Genomic DNA, 7717 nt, shown 5'->3' with positions numbered 1-7717 from the left:
CTTGTATGCCAAAAGAGGCTTTGCAGCTGTGATTAAATTAAGGCTACTGATATGGATTATCTGTGTGGGCCCAATGTAATCCTAAGGGTCCTTACAAAAGAGAGGCAGGAGATCAGAAGAATAGGGGGAGATGTGGCAATGGAAGCAAGAGGTTGGAATGATACAAAGAAGGGGCCATGATCCAAAGAATGCAGGCAGCCTCCTCTATAGGCTGAAAGAAGCAAGAGACACATCCTCCCCTGAAGCCTCTAGAAGTCCTGCTGACACCTTGTTTTGAGAATTCTGACCTCTAGAACTGTAAGAAAATTAATTTATGTTGTTTTTAGCACTGAGTAGGGTAATTTGTTACAGTAGCAATAAAAAACTAATATACTTGGCAATGCTCTAGTCATCTGAACAATTGTGGTTTCTTGAGCTTAGGTGACCTATCCAGGGCAGAGAGCTAGGAAGGAACAGAGCTCACACAGGAACCAAACCCTGTGACTTCATATCCTGGGCTCTTGCCCCTTCAGTCCACACTCCTGAGTTATGGTGTTGATTGGAAAAAGGCAAGAATACATTTGTTACATTTCAATCCTCTTTGTCAGCTTATAAAATGTTGCATTAGTCAAGGCTCTCGGAGAAACAGAACGAATAGGAGGGGTGTGTGTGTGTGTGTGTAAAGAGATTTATTTTCAGTAATTGGCTCACATGATTGTGGAGGCTTGGCAAGTGCAAAATCTGACAGGGGAGGCTAGCAGACTGGAATCTCAGGAAGGAGTTGCAGTTTAAGCCAAAAGGCAGAGGCTTTCCTGGTGGCGCAGTGGTTGAGAATCTGCCTGCCAATGCAGGGGACACGGGTTCGAGCCCTGGTCTGGGAAGATCCCAAATGCCGTGGAGCAACTAGGCCCGTGAGCCACAACTACTGAGCCTGTGCGTCTGGAGCTTGTGCTCCGCAACACGAGAGGCCGCGACAGTGAGAGGCCCGCGCACCGCAGTGAAGAGCAGCCCCTGCTTGCCGCAACTAGAGAAAGCCCTCGCACAGAAACGAAGACCCAACACAGCCATAAAAACAAAGAAAGAAAGGAAGGAAGGAAGGAAGAAGGAAAGAAAGAAGCTTTCATTAAAAAAAAAAAAAAAAATCCTCCTGTCCGCCTGCCAATGCAAGAGACATGGGTTCGAGCCCTGATCTGGGAAGATCCCACATGCCGCGGAGCAACAAAGCCCATGTGCCACAACTACTGAGCCTGCGCTCTAGAGCCCGTGAGCCACAACTACTGGGCCTGCGTGCCACAACTACTGAAGTCCGCGCTCCTAGAACCCATGCTCCGCAACAAGAGAAGCCACTGCAATGAGAAACCCATGCACCACAACGCAAATAAATAAATTTATTTTAAAAATATATAATAATAATACTGTGTTGCAAATATCCTATGATATGGCTTATATGTGGAATCCAAAAAAAATGGTACAAATGAACTTATTTACAAAACAGAAACAGAGCCACAGATATAGAAAACTAACTTATGGTTACCAGGCGGGAAGGGATGGGAAGGATAAATTGGGAGATTGTGATTAACATATACACAGTGCTATATATAAAATAGATAACTAATAAGGACCTACTATATAGCACAGGGAACACTACTCAATACTCTGTAATGACCTATATGGAAAAAGAATCTTAAAAAAAAGAGTGGATATATGTATATGTATAACCGATTTACTTCGCTGTACACCTGAAGCTAATACAACATTGTAAATCACCTATCACTCCAATAAAAAAAAAATTTTTTTTTAAATTTGGCCAAAAGACAGTCTGCTGGAACACCTGAAAGAATTGATGTTGCAGATGGAGCACGAAGGCTGTCAGCTGGAGAATTCCCTCTTGTTCAGGGGAAGTTAGCATTTTGTACTATTCAGGCTTTCCATTGATTGCATGAGACCGACTCACATTATGGAGGGCAGTCTGTTTTATGCAGTCTACTGATTTAAATCTGATCCAAAAACAGCCTTACAGAAACATCCAGAATAATGTTTGACCAAATATCTGGGCACCATGGCCCAGTCAAGTTCACCCATAAAATTAACCATCACAGAAGGCATCTGCATTCACCAAGTAGTCAAGACTTTTCCAAAAAAGTACTCCTCATTTCACTTTGCACTAGAGTTGGTTCCGTGGAAAGCTCCTATACAAAGCAAGTCTATCCACACCAGAAAATAAACTACTTAAGAAAAGTTAAGTGACTGGAATTTATGACAGAATGGAAGTGTCGTTCCTTTTTTCTGCTTCTCCACAAGTCATCAAGCCCAAAGCAGTTTATCTTTGTAAGACTCCTTCTTACCCTGCTATAAAAGATGGGAGCCGTCCTTCTAATCCTTGTTAGGGGAAGAGCCCCATCATTCACAATTAACTCCCCACCCACAATGGGGAACTTTTCTGGCTTTCTTTCTCTCTTATTCTTTGTCTTCCTTCTCCCATCATCTTGCTCTTGTCTTCTTCCTCCACTTTTCTAGCTCTTCATCCTTGTGCTTTTGTGAATAGGTTGGTGAAACTAGCTTTTCTTTCTGCAACTCCTGGCAACAATTCTGGAGCAAGAAAAAGTGAGCATGAGATCAAGAGAGACAAAGAACAAAAATGTGAATAAATAAGAGCTTGTGAGTGTGTGTGAGTGTGTTCAGGCATTTGTGTGAGTGTGTGTGACTGTGAGTGTGACTGTTTGGAAACTATCAGGGTTTTTAAAAATATTTATTTTTGGCTGCGTCGGGTCTTAGTTGCAGCACACAGGATCTTTCTTTGCGGCGCGGGGGCTTCTCTCTAGTTGCGGTGCACAGGCTCAGTAGTTGTGGCACACGGCTTTAGTTGCCCTGCAACATGTGGGATCTTTGTTCCCCGACCAGGGATCGAACCCACGTCCCCTGCATTGGAAGGTGGATTCTTAACCGCTGGACCACCAGGGAAGTTCCACTATTGGGGTTTTTAGGTGCTTTTATTCAGGTGTATATTCTAAGTACATGCACAGAGGCAGCAGGTAAAAAGTTGGGTAGGATGAAATTATGGGTAAATAAAAGTATAGAGTTAACCTTTATTTGAAATTTAACTAATTAAACCCCTACCTTACGTGACAAATTCACAATGCCAAGGATACCAAAATGAGCCAGCTGAGGTCCTGCTCCCAAGGGACTCATCTCACATAGGTCTTTGTGTCCTTCCAATCCCACTTGCACAGCTTAGCATGGATCCCACACTCGCCTTACATGGGTTTCACATAGCTTCTTTAAATGTCAGTCTGGCCTCCAGGATGGAAGAGAGAGTATGCTCCCTCAGGACAGCACCAGCTCCCCACCTCCGAGTATGACCTCAGAGCACCCAAGTCCATGCTGAGCGCACAGAGGTGTCCTGAAGTTGATAAAACCGTAATCCTTCCCAGCCTGCCCTAAGGCCTTCCTCATGAAGCCTGGTTTTTCATCTGGTTTGTCTCACAGTAGAGGCTTTATTAACCAAATGTTAATATACGAAAACCAGCTTCAGACAGCTGCTGGTGGTTTTCCTTCACAGGACGTCCAGCAGGATCCCACAGCGCCACAGCCTGCAGTTGTCAACATGTATTTGTTCTGGATGTTCCTAAGTGATAGAACTGCAGAGCAGATTTCTCCTGGCTTCTCCACTGGGTGCAACACAGGGAAGCCCATTCCCCTTTCTCGATGCCAGGAGTCACTCAGGCGCTCAGCCCAGGGTCCCTCCCCTCAGGACTGGTTCAGGAGTCCGTTGCTAAATCAGCCTTGGTTTGGCAAATAAGCGCAGGCCTTTGAAGTCTTTGTCACTACTGACCAGGTTTCAAAAACCTTCCTTCTCCTTTTACCTGTTTACAGTGTCAGTATTCTTTGACACTTCTTAAATAAATGAATTCAAGGCTGAGCCACTTTTTGTCTCCACTCCCCCTGCCAGCCCCCTTAAAATAGCTAGCTATCTGGTAAACAATTAGAAGAGAGGATGTAAAATTATGAGATTTGGATTGCAATGACTCAGTTGCAAGAGAAGCTCATTTAGGCGGAGGAAAAAAAAACTTTCCTGCGAAGGGTCGGGCTTGTACAATATCCCCATTCTAATCCTGTGGCGGTCAGTGAGATGACTCAGAGCCACTTCTGACAAAGTCTGGGGAGTGAAATATTGTCTTATACTGAATCTTCCTTTTTTGATTAGTGTGGAGCCTGTATCCTGCTTCCAGAGGCAGGATCCAGTTTTCTTATTCATTTTCACCACAGTTGGAATGGAAAAACTGAAGTCATTGCTCTGATGGCAAGAAACATCTTGTGGCACCCACAGAGCCAGCAGTCGCTGCAGACAGGCGTCGGGGTGCCTTTCGCCCCTTTTCTGTATGGAAAGAGCTGCACTCCACTGAAACAGATGATTTTTAGTGCAGGCTAACATGGCAGAAATAACTTAGACTCTGTTGATTTTTTTCTTTTTTGTTTATAAAGATTTCTCTGTTTCTTATAATCAACATCCATGAATTGGCCATAAAACTATATTCCTCAGTTTGAGGTCAAGAACTTTCTTGAGAGGTCAGGGAGATTCCAAAATGGTTTGTGGAAACTAGAGCTGCAGAAATCCAAAAAGTAAGTTGGGGTGGAAGAGACAAGCAGTGCCTTTGTATAGGGAAGGTGAGCAAATCTTTTGGATTTCCATCTTTCTTCTAAGGCTGAAAAATAAGGAAGGAAACCTGAAGGAGAGAAAGAGAGAAATGGAACAAAGAAATGAGGATGTGCCTGGCCCAGTTAGACATGCCCTACCCACATTACTGTGTTTAATCTTTCACAACAATGGGTTGAGACAGGTCTGTTACCCTCCCAGGAGTCACTTGCCTTATTCAAAGCCCACTTCACATGATAAATGATAAAATGCTAGATATACACTTTGCCTGTGGGTAGGAATGGCCAAAGGACCCGGTTCTGACTATGGTTAATAATAGAAAGTTTGTTGGCAGAATTGGGAAAAGAAGAGCTCTCTTGTCTTCTACCTGCCCCCTGCTTCCTACATATGAATGCAATTGTATGAAGACATGGTGTCTGGAACTGTAGCAGCCATCTTGCAACCAAGAGGCAAAAAATCTGACGGTTAAAAGTTTTCATACTGAGGATGGTGGAATGGAGGATGGAAAGAGATGGATTCTTTTCGTTTAATTATTTTTAATTGAAGTATAGTTGATTTACAATATTGTCCTAATTTCAGGTGTACAGAAAAGTGATTGTTATATATATAGTGGTGGTGGTTGTTTTTTGCTTATTTTCCATTATAGGTTATTACAAGACATTGAATATAGTTCCCTGTGCTTTACAGTAAATCCTTGTTGCTTATCTGTTTTATGTATAGTAGTCTGTATGTGTTAATCTCACAGCCTAATTAATCCCCCCCTTTGATAACCATATGTTATCTTCTATGTCTGTAAATCTTCTAAGTCTGTAAGTCTGTTTCTGTTTTGTTTATAGATTCATTTGTATTATTTTTTAGATTCCACATATAAGTGATATCATATAATATTTGTCTTTGACTTACTTTGCTTAGTATAGAATTCTCTAAGTCTATTCATGTTGCTGCAAATGGCAATATTTCATTCTTTTTAATGGCTGACTAATATTCCATTGTATGTATACCACATCTTCTTAAGTCAGTCATCTGTTGATGGGCACTTGGGTTGTTTCCAAGTCTTGGCTATTGTAAATAGTGCTGGATGAACATTGGGGTGCATGTATCTTTTCTAATTAGGGTTTTTGTCTTTTCTGAATATATGTCCAGGAGTGGGATTGCTGGATCATATGGTAGCTCTGTTTTTAGTTTTTTAAGGAACCTCCATACTGTTTTCCATAGTGGCTACACCAGTTTACATTCCCACCAAAAGTGTAGGAGGGTTCCCTTTTCTCCATACCCTCTCCAGCATTTATTATTTGTAGACTTGTTGATAATAGCCATTCTGACTGTTGTGAGGTGATAACTCATTATAGTTTTGATTTGCATTTCTCTAATAATTAGCAGTGTTGAGAATCTTTTCATGTGCCCGTTGGCCATCTGTATGTTTTCTTTGAAGAAATATCTGTTTAGGTCTTCTGCCCATTTTTTGATTGGATTGTTTGTTTTGTTTTGTTTTTTGGGTTTTTTTGAGCTGTATGAGTTGTTTGTACATTTTGGATATTAACTCCTCATTAGTTGCATGATTTGCAAATATTTTCTCCCATTCTGTAGGTTGTCTTTTTGTTTTTTCTTGGTGTTTTCCTTTGCTGTGCAAAAGCTTTTAAGTTTGATTAGATTTACATTTGTTTATTTTTGCTTTTATTTCTTTTGGCTTGGGAGACTGATCTAAGAAAATATTGCTATGATTTTATGTCCAAGAATGTTTTGCCAAAAAAAAAAAAAAAAAGAATGTTTTGCCTATGTTCTCTTCTAGGAGTTTTATGGTGTCATGCCTTATATTTAGGTCTTTAAACCATTTTGAGTTTATTTTTGTACATGGTTTGAGGGAGTGTTCTAATTTCATTGATTTAAATGTAACTGTCCAGATTTCCCAACACCACTTGTTGAAGAAACTGTCTTTTCTCCACTGTGTATTCTTACCTCCTTTGTTGTAGATTAATGACCATAGTTGTGTGGGTTTATTTCTGGGCTCTCTATTCTGTTCCATTGATCCATATGTCTGTTTTTGTGCCAATACCACGCTGTTTTGATTACTATAGCTTTGTAGTATTGTCTGAAGTCTGGAAGGTTTATCAGCTTTGTTCTTTTTCCTCAGGATTGCTTTGGCTTTTGTGGTTCCATATAAATTTTAGGATTATCTGTTCTAGTTCTTTGAAAAATGTCATAGGTATTTTGATAGGGATTGCATTAAATCTGTAGATTTATTTGGGTAGTATGGACATTTAAACAATATTAATTCTTCCAATCCAAGAGCATGGGATAGCTTTCCATTTCTTGAATCAGTTTTCTTTATCAACGTTTTATAGTTTTCAGTGTATAGGTCTTTCACCTCCTTGGTTAAGTTTATTCCAAGGTTTTTTTTTTTTTTTTTTTACAATGAGGTGTAACTTTATTTTTTTAAGATGTTGGGGGTAGGAGTTTATTAGTTTATTTATTTATTTTTGCTGTGTCGGGTCTTCATTTCTGTGTGAGGGCTTTCTCTAGTTGTCGCAAGTGGGGGCCACTCTTCATCGCGGTGCACGGGCCTCTCACCGTCGCGGCCTCTCTTGTTGTGGAGCACAGGCTCCAGATGCACAGGCTCAGTAGTTGTGGCTCACGGGCCTAGTTGCTCTGCGGCATGTGGGATCCTCCCAGACCAGGACTTGAACCCGTGTCCCCTGCATTAGCAGGCAGACTCTCAACCACGGTGCCACCAGGGAAGCCCCCCAAGGTATTTTTTTTGACACAGTGTTTTTTGTTTCTTTGGTTTTTTTGTTTTGGTTTGGTTTGGATTTGGCTGCACCGTGTGACTTGCAGGATCTCAGTTCCCCAACCAGGGATTAAAAAAGGGACCATGGCAGTGAAAGCCCAGAATCCTAACCACTAGGCAACCAGGGAACTCCCTGACAGTTTTAAATGGAAGTGTTTTCTTTACTTTCTCTTTTTGATATTTCACTGTAAGAGATTACTGTATATTAATCTTGTATCCTGCTACCTTCATTTATTAATTCTAATAGTTTTTTTGTGGAGGCTTTAGGATTCTCTATTTAGAGTATCATGTCACCTGCA

General features: G+C 41.2%; 1 protein-coding gene across 1 annotated transcript in view; it reads left to right on the top strand.

Annotated features, from left to right (window-relative positions):
• Positions 1-1828, top strand: part of LOC137225280 (cell cycle control protein 50C-like) — a 30084-nt gene extending 28256 nt beyond the window's left edge. Inside the window, exon 8 of the mRNA XM_067739114.1 lies at positions 1-1828. This exon is cut by the window's left edge and continues 1653 nt beyond it. The gene's annotated coding sequence lies outside the window, so the exon portion shown is untranslated.
• The last annotated feature ends 5889 nt before the right edge of the window (positions 1829-7717 follow it).

The sequence above is a fragment of the Pseudorca crassidens genome, chromosome 5 (genome assembly GCF_039906515.1).
Source record: "Pseudorca crassidens isolate mPseCra1 chromosome 5, mPseCra1.hap1, whole genome shotgun sequence".
NCBI lineage: Eukaryota > Metazoa > Chordata > Mammalia > Artiodactyla > Delphinidae > Pseudorca > Pseudorca crassidens.
Note: the sequence above shows the minus strand (reverse complement) of the source record. Positions and strands in the feature narration are given on the sequence as shown.